Raw genomic sequence first — 12,721 nt, forward strand, 5'->3', positions numbered from 1 at the left:
CCATGAAATATTCATTGAGGTTCCAAAATTCCCCCAGGGGAAAAAAATAAAAATCCCCCCCAACTTCTTAGGCAAATGAAACGAGACTCTTTTATTTTTCTTTACCCGGGAAATGGCATCAGTAATTTCTCAAAATCATAAGCGAGACTTTTCTCTCTTTAAATATATAATCCTATTTTCTGTGTCTCTCTCTCCCCCCCCCTCCTCCCCGCGATATTCAGACTGCGTATTAACCTCCCATTTAATTGTCGCAACGAGTTGCTTTTTCTTTCTTTTTTTAATTAAAAACACAGAAAATGCATTATGGGAAAAATCTGTTGACACTGTTTTTCATTGGTTCGCCGATGGGATCGACATTGTTGGCAAACAGTGGAGTTTATCTATGTCACTTTCCTTCACATCACTAGAATGAATAATACCATTTATGCATACTGTATAATACAGTATGGCACACTGTACAATGCGAGTGGAAAACGAATTAGTTTAATAGCGAATTTGTCAATTTCGAATTTTTTTTTTCAAATATGACGAAAGTTAAAAAAGATATTTCAAAGCTTACAAAATTGACGCGGTGTAAGAAATTCAGAGAATTTGCAGACTGGGTGAATTATCTCTAGAACTACTGGACCGATTTTAGTGATATTTGATGTGTACAATACATTGATACAATACAGTACAAATAACCATTCGACAATTGTAATACACACGCATGATCGTGCGTCACACGCGTTGGAGTCGGAAGGTATGAAACAGCGGTTTCAGAATACATAAAAAAAAATATGGGTTAATAGAGGGTAGGGTCCCCTCTTACACATATACTGGCCTTGTAGCGTGATTTCATACTCATGTTAAACTCCGTAGTCTTGTCATTTTGAAGCAAATCCAAAAGACGAGAACTCTTGGATCAAGTATTGGGAGAAATTAGCCATCTTGGAGGACATTTCGATGGATTCTAGCCCACACTTGCGTTGCATGGATTCTAACCCACGCCACGATCCATCTACCACTGGAAATATTTCAAGTCGGCTCTTTTGTCGGTGCAAGCCGGATGCGGAATTCTTATCGACCAGCCATCGTGGGGATTCGAACCCGACTCACCTCATTGGAAGGCGAATGCTCTATCCCCTAAGGCAGGGATGGGCAAACTACGGCCCGCGGACCAACTGTGGCCCGCCGGAAGGTTTTATCCGGCCCGCGGATATAATTTTAATTTGCCGATCAGTGGCAATATACATAAACAATATACATCCATTTTCTTGTCAACTATTTTAAAATTATTTCTGTTTTTCCTTTTTTAACAAAGTACTGATGACCTTTTTACTTTCTCTATTTTTGTTCTACAAAACATAAATTGATGGAAATAGTTAGCACAGACGGCTTCAATTGGTAAAATGTTGAAAGCAGAAGTTCTTCATAGAATAGTCTTAGATTGGCTCTAACTAGCGTTTGTCTTTCTCGAGGAATCTAATATAGGTAAATTGTACTTCACATTTGGCAGACTACGCATTTTAAGATCCAACGAGCGGACAATCTAACAATCATCTGAAGCAGTTGTTTCTAAATATGCCAAATCATTACCAAAAGCTAGTTTCCAAAATTTAATATTTCATGCCCAGAAAATCAGCTCTGTTTGCTTAATCTTATATATGTGAACAAGAGTTTTCAACTTTGAACCTTAGAAAGAATCATTTTAGAAGTGGACTAACAGAAAAGGATTTAGCCTTGTTCCGTAAAATAGGCACATCTCGCTTCGAACCTTAAAATAAGGAACTTTTAAAAACGAAATCGCAATTTCATTCATCTCACTAAATATTTAAATTAAAACTTGTATATCGCTTTTTTTTTTTTTTTTTAAATTTTGAAAGTTTTATTTGTCCCACCAAACATTTTTTTTCTCGATTTTTGGCCCTCGACCAAAAAAGTTTGCCCATCCCTGCCCTAAGGCCTCGCTGCTCAAAATACATAAATTAAAAGGTAACAGATAATACAAATTATACTTCTTGTACGAAGCTCGTCAGTATAACAACTCATATATCAACTATGCATAACTTAACGCTAGGCTTATGCAGTTCACCACTTTTTTTCAGATATGTCATGCTTAACTTTTTAAAAAAACTAGCAAAATCTGTCTAATATTTGCTTTGTGGTTATTTAAAATTTGGTCTGACCGGCAAGCCATGTAAAATTAGCGTGGCATTCAACGTGTTAAAATAGGAAGCATATTCTAGCATTAACCTTAATTTACTGCCTCTACTAAAATTTTTCCAAGAACAGCGGGAAGCCTGGATTCTAATAGTCAAAGATAGAGTTAAAGTTTGCAGCCTTACAGTTCAACGGTTTGTCAAACTAGAATCAAGTTAACATGTCTTATGTACTAGGGAATTGGTATTTAATATTTGTAGTGGTAGTCGTGCCACATTATTTATAATTTATGGAGTGTGTTATAAACTTCCAGGAGGACTGAAAACTCCCATTCTCCTTTTATATTTTGAAAGTGATACGTTGTATGTTTTTTTTTAAATGTGAAAAAAAAACTGAACTTTTTGAAGCTATACTTCTTATGCGACTTCCAACAAGGTTGCGTTAAACGTTTAACGATACAATTTTGTTGGCCGGGAAATCACGAGGTAGGATCCAGTTTTCCCTCATTCATTTCCATATTGTTTTGGTTCTCACTAGCATAAAAATAATAAAAGTATTGTTTTTCTATAAATATTTTTTTAGTTTGATTTGATACACATATAGTTTAATAAGATAGTATTTTCAAATTTAGTAGATAACAATTGTAAAAAATGAGTGAAAACAATCCCACGGACAATGCGATGGATTTAAGGTTCTGTCAAGGTACGTCTCTTGTGAATATCAATTGATTGTTTCTCTTCTGAAGTTACATTATGACGCATTCACATACATTATTAATACAGATACATTTGCCAGGGCGAGACGATGAGGCAACCACAAGGGGCTCAAGAGGTCCAGGAGGGAAAAATGCACAATATTACCGTGATTACAGAGCACGGAAGCGAGCGGAGCAGGAAAAAGAGTCGTTGAATAGTATTAGTGATCCTTCTACGACTGCTGATTCTTCTACAATTAACGTCGCAGGTTGCGAAGTTTAACTTCCTCCGCGCGGAAGGACTCCACTCACTATTTTTTTAAAAAATCTTTTTAGTCCTCTTGCAAAACGTAGCTTTTGAAATTTCTGACGTATTCATTTCTAGAATTTAGCTACTTTAGATTCATGCTTGAAAAACGTGTCTTTCGAACTTTCTGACGTATTCATTACTGGAATTTAGCTACGTCTTTAGATTCATGCTTGAAAAATGTAGCTGTTGAACTTTCTGGCGCATTTATTACAAGAATTTAGCTACTTCTTTAGATCCATGCTTGAAAGACGTGTCTTTTGAACTTTCTGACTTATTCATTTCTAGAATTTAGCTACTTCTTTAGATTCATGTTTGCAAGACGTAGCTTTTGAAATTTTTGGCGTATTCATTACTAGAATTTAGCTACTTCTTTAGATTCATGCTTGAAAGACGTAACTTTTGAAATTTTTGGCGTATTCATTACTGGAATTTTGCTAATTCCTTAGATCCATGCCTGAAAAACGTGTCTTTTGAAATTTTTGGCGTATTCATTACTGGAATTTAGCTACTTCTTTAGATTTATGCTTGCAAAACGTAGCTTTTGAACTTTCTGGCGCATTTATTACTAGAATTTAGCTACTTCTTTAGATTCATGTTTGCAAGACGTAGCTTTTGAACTTTCTGGCGTATTCATTACTGGAATTTAGCCACTTCTTTAGATCCATGCCTGAAAAACACGTGACCGAAAAACCAACTATTGTTGTATCTTTTTAGTCTCCTTGAAAAAAGTAGCTTTCTGACACATCGAATTTAGCTACTTCTTGTGGATTCATCCTTGAAAAAAAGAGCGATTCCTCGCTAACAAATAAGAGCGATTTTGTTTTACAAAAATTTGATTGGCAGAAATAGCTCAAACGATTTCCAAACTGTTTGGGCTACAAGCTGATCTATGTTTTCGAATCTTTTATTCTAGAAATCACTTCAAGTCCCAGTTTGGGGAACGAATGTCTTGAAAATCGAAATGATTAAAGCGGGGGAGGGGAGGGGGTCTATCGATGCATGAGCATCGACAAGTCAAGAGGAGAAGACAATTTCTCGGCGCATCGATCCTTTTTAGCCTCGTTAGTGGATTTGTCTGAAGCATCTCTCTCTCTCTATCCATTAGTTACGCGTTTCACTCCCCCCCCTCCTCCCTCTTCTACATAATTGTGCATCGCATTTCCGCAACCCCCGTAATTATTTCACTTAACTTTCGCCTTTCCTCATTTACATCTCTTTGATCTTTTGAAGTGAAAAAGAAAAATTCTTCCTCCCAATGAGGAATTAACTCCACAAACAACGCTGGAGATTTCGCTCCTTATAAGGAAGGAAAAAAAAGAGAAGACGTGCTCAGAATGAGAAAAGGGCCGATAGAGCAACAAGTTAGAAAAGCCTTCATCATCACTTGGTGGATTTGTTATAGCATCTCCTTCCAATTATGAACGTAAATTAAAACAATCGTTTCGATTGTTGTCTATTTTAGAAATGCGCGCACAAAGTAATAAAGATTTTATTTCCTCCTTTTGTACTAGGTGAAGATCGATTAAAAATCACTGCTTTTTGGAATCTTCAGCGCAACATGAGGCTGTTTAAAAACTGGATGGTTCAAATATTTGAAGAAAATTCTTAATGTTAGTAAGCGTTTTATGCTAGACTAGGGGGCTGACGCTCACCGACGATTGCTTTGCGATAGTTGTTGTTTCTTGACAATTCAACCAAAATGCCACCACTTCCCACAACCAAACATTGGATACTATTTAAGATCTATTAGTGGACAAATTATTAGACTATCATTCTATGTAAAATTGTAATTCCCAAGTGATATACTATACAGATTTATTGTATACTAGACAGTATAACTGGTTTGCACTTGTTTATGGTAGTGTATCAATTGGTTAAATTAGACAATATATAATCAGGGTGCGTAGCGTTTTTAAAAAGTTCTTAAAGGTGATTATTTTCAACTTTCGTGTTTTAAAAGCCCTTTAAGGTGCTTTTTTCATTGGGTGTTTTTAAAAAGTACTTAATTTTCCCTTTTTCAAAATGAGATTTTTCCTTTACTATGTTGATTTTTGCTTCGGATTGTGCAAAAAGACACAGTTCACATTGTTCTATTCAACGTTTTCACAATTAATTCAACCAAAATCTATTTCGGCGTATAGTCAGTCCGTAGCGCATGAATACGTCATTCGTTTTATATTATTCAAAATTTCATGATTTTTGACAATTGTCAAAAACAATGCATAAAGGTTGCTGTTGTTTTTTGACATTACTGTTAAAACAAGATAGAACAACCTGATAGAACTTTCCAACCCTGCCTAATTATATTTTTTTAAAGTGCTTAAAAGTATTTTTTGAGGGCTTGAAAAGTGCTTAAAAGGTGCTTATTTTTGTTGAATAATTTGGCTACGCACCGTGATAATATAATTTCGACGATTGAATAAATTAGCCGATATTATATATAAATATAAAATATTTATTATATCAAGCATTATCTTCTATCATATATAATTCTCTTACGTGGCTCCCGAATTTTGGCTGTATTTCTTTTCCGCCGGTGGCAACGTTTGCTTTGTTTTGTTTACGTTTTGAAAACACCAAAACATTCTGCCTTTTAATGATGTGTTTCTGATCTAATATATATAATTCTCTTACGTGGCTCCCACATTTTGGCTGAAGTACTTTGTGTAGCTAAATAAGATTCTTTTTACAGCATTTAAATATTTACTTTATTTTCTTCATATATCAATCAGCAAAGAATTCTGTTAGGTTAAAAACATTTCGCTAAAAAAATAACGAATTCTAAAAGAAATAAAAATAAACAACTTAAAAAATAAAAATGTTGTTGCCAGCCATAGAATTTTTTGAAAGTTAACTTAACTTCTAAATCAAAATGATATAGAAGAGCAACTAGATCAAAATTATGATACCTGAGCGCTTGACGTAACAAATCCTTCAATTCTAAAAGTGTATCGCCAAATGTCCAAATTAACAAATGTGTTTTTTAAGAAATTCTATAAAAAGTTTTAAATAAACAACCTGCTTCTACAACTGCTTCTTGAAGAACTTGGCTCATTGATTTGCGAGCGCTAGCGAGCAGGGGGCGATGCCTCCTAGTATTAGTATATTATAATAATTAGATCAAATTATTGGAAGCACTGTAGTGTTTTAATAATGACATGATTTGCACGAGTTTATAGGCAATCCTTATATATTTAAACATGTAATGGTTTTTTATTCAGGAGATTTTTTATATACTTCCTATTTGTATTTATTTTTTAAGTATTGTACCACAATATTAACCCATTGATATAGGCGCGTAAACTAATGTAAACGTTGGTTTCATCCCAGAAAAAAAATACTGCTGTATAGTATCACACGATAATTATAATTTTACATAGAACCTACCCGACTGTACTACCTGATGATCAAAAACGAGAGATCGCAACTGGTGCTGGAAAAATCGCATCTAATTTCACGGCAGAATTGATAGCCACGGCAATCGAAACGTACATCAATCTTGAACCTTCGGAACAGCTTAGCGAAATCACCATCTTCAGCGACTGCAGGTCTGCCTTACAGGCCCTTTAGCAAAGGTACCTCAAGCCTAATCCTGAATATCATAGAACAACTTGGACAACTTCGTCTCCGGAAAAATTGCTTCTTGCTGTGGATTCCCGCCCATGTGAACCTAGAGTTCAATGAAATAGCTGATTCCTTGGCTAAAAATGCCACAGATCTCAATCAAAATACAATCCCAACCACGTTGGCAGATGCAAATGCTTTTGCAGAGTCAAGACTATTCACCCCTTTAAAAATCAAAGCCCACGATCAAATAACTAATCTTGACATCGATAGGAAGACAGCCACTACTCTCATCAGACTAAGAACAAAACATCATAAAAACATGAACATTTCTACAGATAGGACTAGAAAATATCAAAACTGTGGCAACTGTCTTAATGTGGAACTGACGCCATCTCATGTTTTTAACTGCCCTGCAGTCGCTGCAGGCTTTCACCTCTTAAACTACCCCACAGAAGAGGATTTGTATTCGTTTAATGCCATAGATATAACAAAAACTATTCAAGCACACCATGAAATATGATTCACTAGAGGATACGACACCAACCAACCAACATAGAACCTTATTGCGCGTCTAATACGGGCAGGAACTGTATTTAAAGAAAATTGTTTATCTAAGCAAGCTTTCTCAGCAATCCCGATGATGACTTTGCAATAAATGTTGCTTCGTTACATAAAACTGTTGAGTTGATTTAACTAAAAGGAGCACTTGTGCCAATACTTCCCACGACCCAATATTTCCCTTGTGATACTATTTAAGATCTGCAGTCCATAGTCACATTATTAGATGTACTATAAGATTCTATGTAAAATTATAATTATCTGGTGATACTATACAAGTGTGCTATTTTGACTCGAATGAAACCGGTTTGAATTGGTTTACGCTCCGGTATCGATGGGTTAACATTGCAATGCAATACGGTAAAGATAAATACAAACAGGAATTACATAAATATATAAAAAAATCTCCTGAATAAAAACCCATTACATGTATGTTTAAATATAAAAATTAAGCGTTGCATATAAACTCGTGTAAATTATGATCTAATTATTATAATGAACTAATATAAGGATTGATATAATAAATATTCTATAGTTATATAATATATCGTCTAACGTCGTCGAATCTATATTATGTATCATCTCATTTAATCAGTTGATACAAGAGCGTAAACAAGTGCAAACCGGTTTCAGTCTCATAAAAATAATAAAGCTGTATAGTATCACCTGATAATTAAGATTTAACATAGAATCTTAGAGTGCATCTAATAATTTGGCTAGGGACTATATATTGGTAGAACAAAATTAGTGAGTTCACTGCTGTAGTTTAGTATTTTTGCTTAACAAATGGAAGGGTATATTTTAAGTACAATGTTCGTATTCATCGCTTTGTGCATGAGGCTAAAAATTAAGTTCTAAATCATTTAACGAATTGCTTTAACCGCAATCTAATATATATATAATTCTCTTACGTGACTCCCAAATTTTGGCTGTATTTCTTTTCCGCCGGTGGCAACGTTTGCTTTGTTTTGTTTGAGTTACTATTTCTCTTACACGGCGACAAAAAAAGCCTCATTACAACTCCGCGTGTTGCGAATTCGAACTTTGAATTTTGTATCAATATTGAACTATGACTCACAAGAAGAAGAAACAGGAAGAAACATAGAAAGAATAACTATTTTTTAGCCATCGTTTTACTTTTTTAACTTATCGATTGTTTGTTCTATAATATTTTATATTATGTTGCCAATTTATTACAACTAAACTATTTCTTGCTTTCTTATGAAAGATTACTTATGCGAACCCGCAAAATCCTCCCCACCAACAAATAAATTTTAAACTTTTAATTAATTTTTTTTTTAGACAGGAATTTCTGATTATAAAGATATTTCTAACTCTTCATGTACTTATGTAAAAATGTTTTATAGTCCAGTTTATTTGGTATTTTAATCTTTCTTCTATAACGAGTAATATTCTCCCGTATTCCTTATGAGACAGGGACTGCTGATTTCGGTTTGTAAAAATTTGTTTCTTCAGGCGAAATTTCCAAGGGAAACAGCTTTGGTAAGGGTCTTATTTTTTCTCCATGGATTGTTTTCAATTTCGCAGCTCTTGATATGCCATCTTTGCCGGGATATAACTTTAAGACAACTGCTAAAGGTCAATTTATTATTTTGACATTATCATCGCCAATAAGCACTAAGTCTCCTTCTTTTGAATTGTTATTTGATTCTTTACTACGCTGTACAAGTTGAGCCAAGTATTCTGTTTTGAACCTCTATTTTAGTATTTTGTCGAAAGCGCTTTTTTTTCACGAATTTATTTGACGATTTTTGACTTATATCACGAATTATACTATAGCACATTTCTAGTAGGTTTAAAGAATTACATGCCATTTATTTGAATTCAAATTTATTTTAATGACTTAGTATTTACTAAAAAGATGTAATTTTTTTCAAAAAAAAAAGTATTTATGTGGATTTGAATGATTGTTTTGAATTCTGTGCATTTGCAATGTACCTAAGTTAGTAGTGAGCAAAGCAACCTTGGTTTTCGAAGCAAACCATATAAGATTGCGTAGCAATTTTCGGGGGTTGGCGAGCGTTAGCGAGCAGGTGGCGCAGCTCTTTAGTTTATAATAGTACATTAATGAGATTTGTATTAAACAACAATAATTGCAAAACGGTTCATGAGATCAGGCGCTGATTTAAATAACTTTATCTTAAAATGTAACGTAGAATTACGTTAAATTTTTGCTCCTGTGTTTGCCTAGATTCATTAAAATTGCATTACATTAAAATGAAAAGTTATTCAAATTAGTACAATTACAAATTTAATTACAAATTTACAATTAATTGAGTACAATTTTAAGTTAACACTTCCTACAAAAAAAATATGTTGAAAAGTGTGTCAGCGTTATTGACTGCGGATTAAAATGAGTTTAACCTTATTGGCTATGACATTTTTTTGTTTTTAGGTTTTCATTCTTTTCAAAACAATACCATTCATTCATATGCATGAGTCCTTTAATTCTATTTAGTTGTGCACAAACTATTACAACTCTTATTAAATATATAAAGCCTTTTATTAACGGCACGATAAGATTTAAAAAAATGAAATTAAATAATGAAAGATTAAATGAATAAACAAGACAACGATAATTTTCTTTCATAGAGCATACTTTTGTCTTAATAAAGGTTAAAATATCCCTCAGATATGTATTTCAAGATTTCAATTCTAAATCATCTGATATTGGCAAACGATTTTAGAGAGAATTGCGTCTGAATAGAGAGCGGGAGATCCTTGTAAAGTCTTAGAGAAGGCGGAATATTCCATGAAATTAGGCTTCTCTACTCACAACAATACCCCGGGATCTTTAAAGGACTTCTCATCGTTTTAACTCGAATTCCATTGTATATACCATTTACTCCATTAGAATAGCTTGTTCTATCGTCGTTCCGAATTACACGTTCCGCTCTCATCGCATTTACACAGTCATTTACATGAATTACATTCCCTATTTCTTCCGAACACAAATATTCTAATAAAATTCAATTATTTCAACAAACCCAAGCTATGATTTTTCTGTCACACTAAAATGCCATATAATATGCCAATAAATTGCATATCTACTTTATTAATGTAATACTCATTTAATTAAACAATTCATTTAAATGACTTGATTATTACAGTTCTTTTCTATTATCTTATCGGTGTCAGAAAAAAAAACACAAACTATGATTTTTCCGTCACACTAAAATGCCATATAATATTCCAATAAATTGCATATCTAACTTATTAATATAATACTCATTTAATTAAACCATTCATTTAAATGATTTGTTTATTACAGCTCTTTTATCTTAGAGGAGTCGCAACAAATTCAGAACTTTAATTTTTTTATTAAATTTTTTTTAAGCATAGAACATTTTAAATTTTATTGAAAAAGTATCCATTTTGTAATTGTCATGCCAGTACTATTATCGAGCACTATCTTCGAAATAAAAAAATAAATGAATATATCTTCTATTTTGAATCTTAAAATATTGTTCGCTTAAACAGAGAAAAAATCTGTTTCCTCAAATAAAATAAAAAAATTAATAAAAAATAAAGAATAAGAAAATACTTGCCGCAATGTAATTTTTAACTTGTTATAAGTATACAATTTTTGCACCCTTTAACATTAGCATTTTTAAGATGATTTGGTGAATTATTTTATTTCAAACGGAAATTTGCCTCCTTAAAAACATTATGGTGGGATAGAAAATTATTATAGTTTTGTTTTAAAACATAATAGTGATTTGAACAAAAGTAAAGTTGTAAATTTCTTTTCTTGCAAGTATTGAATTGACGAGGGAAAATTTTACAGTGCAACAGAGCTCGATTTATACTTAAATAATGTTTTTTTTTCTTTTTGAAATAATTTCTGACAACTTACTAACAATCAACAAAGACTTCCCAATTTTGTGGTAAGTGCAATCTTTTCTATCGCAAAAGATCAGCATTCAAAAACATTGTAAAACTACCGGAGTCAAATTTTCAAGATTATTCTGGAACTGCAATACTATATTTTCATAAACACTATGGAATTATTCTGGAAGAACTTAAATGAATACTCTGAAAATATTTTAGAAACAACGTTTTTAAGTACTCTATGAAACTGTTTTTTAGGAATAGAATTTACAAAAATACTACTTAACTATTTTTAGAAACAGTTTTTGTAAGTGCACTATGGAACTACTTCACTCAATAGAACGAATTCTATGGAAATTTTCACTCTATAGAACGAATACTATAAAAGTATTTTTCAAGAATAATATGAAATTACTTTCAAGAACACTATAGAACTATAGTATAAGCAGATTTTTTACAAGCATTATACGAATATTTTTTGAACCTTTATGAATACTTTGAAATTATTTTTCAAAGTATTCATCAGAATACTTTGAATCAGAATTTTAAATAAAACCATGAAATTACTTTTAGAAGCAGAATTTTCAAGAATATTACAGAATAATTTTATAAAGCAGAATTTTCAAGAACAACATGGAACTATTATAGTTCGAAGCATAATTTTTACAAGCACTCTGAAAACTATTCTTAGAAGAATTTTTAAAAATACTATGGAGCAGCATTTTAAAGAATTATTTGGAAACTGTTTAAAACAGAATTATCAAGAAAAATATAGAACTATTATTACAGATTTTTTAAGAAGACTATGGAAATTTTTTTCAAAGCTGAATTCTACTCTGTGGAACAAAAGCTATAAAATAAATTTTCAGAATAAGGAATTTTAGGAAAACTTTTAAATTACTTTTAGAAACTAAATTTTCATGAATATTACAGAACTATTTAAAAAAAAGCAGAAATTTTATAAATAATATGGAACTATTTGGAAACTGAACTTTTATAAACAATGTTCAACTATTTTTGCAAGAATTTTTAAAAATGCTGCGAAATTATTTTTATAATCTTAATTTTTTCTGTTTTTATTCAGTGTTTAGGAACAGAATTCTTAATAATGCTCTGGATCTATTTTTTGAAGTTTATTTTTATTCTATGGAACAAACAGTATGGAACTATTTTATGAAACAGAATTTCCAAGAAAACTAGGAAAATACTTTCAGAAACGGAATTTTCAAAAATACTACTGAATTATTGAATGCAAACTACTTTTCATAAACATCATGTAATTAATTTTAGAAACAGAATTTTCAAGAACATTATGAAACGATTTTTAAAAGCAGAATTTTCAAGAATTCTATGAAATAATTTTAAAAACAATAATATCAAGTATACATAAGAGCTAGTTTTGGAAACAACACTATGGAACTGTTTTTTAGAAGCAGAATTTTCAAGAATACCACTGAATTACTTTTAGCAATAAAATCCTAATCCGTAATTTTTTTTTTTATTGATTATTAAATTAATCTCTCGTTTTACGCGCATTATCATATCTTGAGAATTTAGGAAGAGTGATTCTAGCAGGCTACTTAATGCGTTGCAGATAA

This window comes from Parasteatoda tepidariorum, chromosome 8 (assembly GCF_982258835.1).
Source record: "Parasteatoda tepidariorum strain Cologne lab strain chromosome 8, Ptep-v5.0, whole genome shotgun sequence".
NCBI lineage: Eukaryota > Metazoa > Arthropoda > Arachnida > Araneae > Theridiidae > Parasteatoda > Parasteatoda tepidariorum.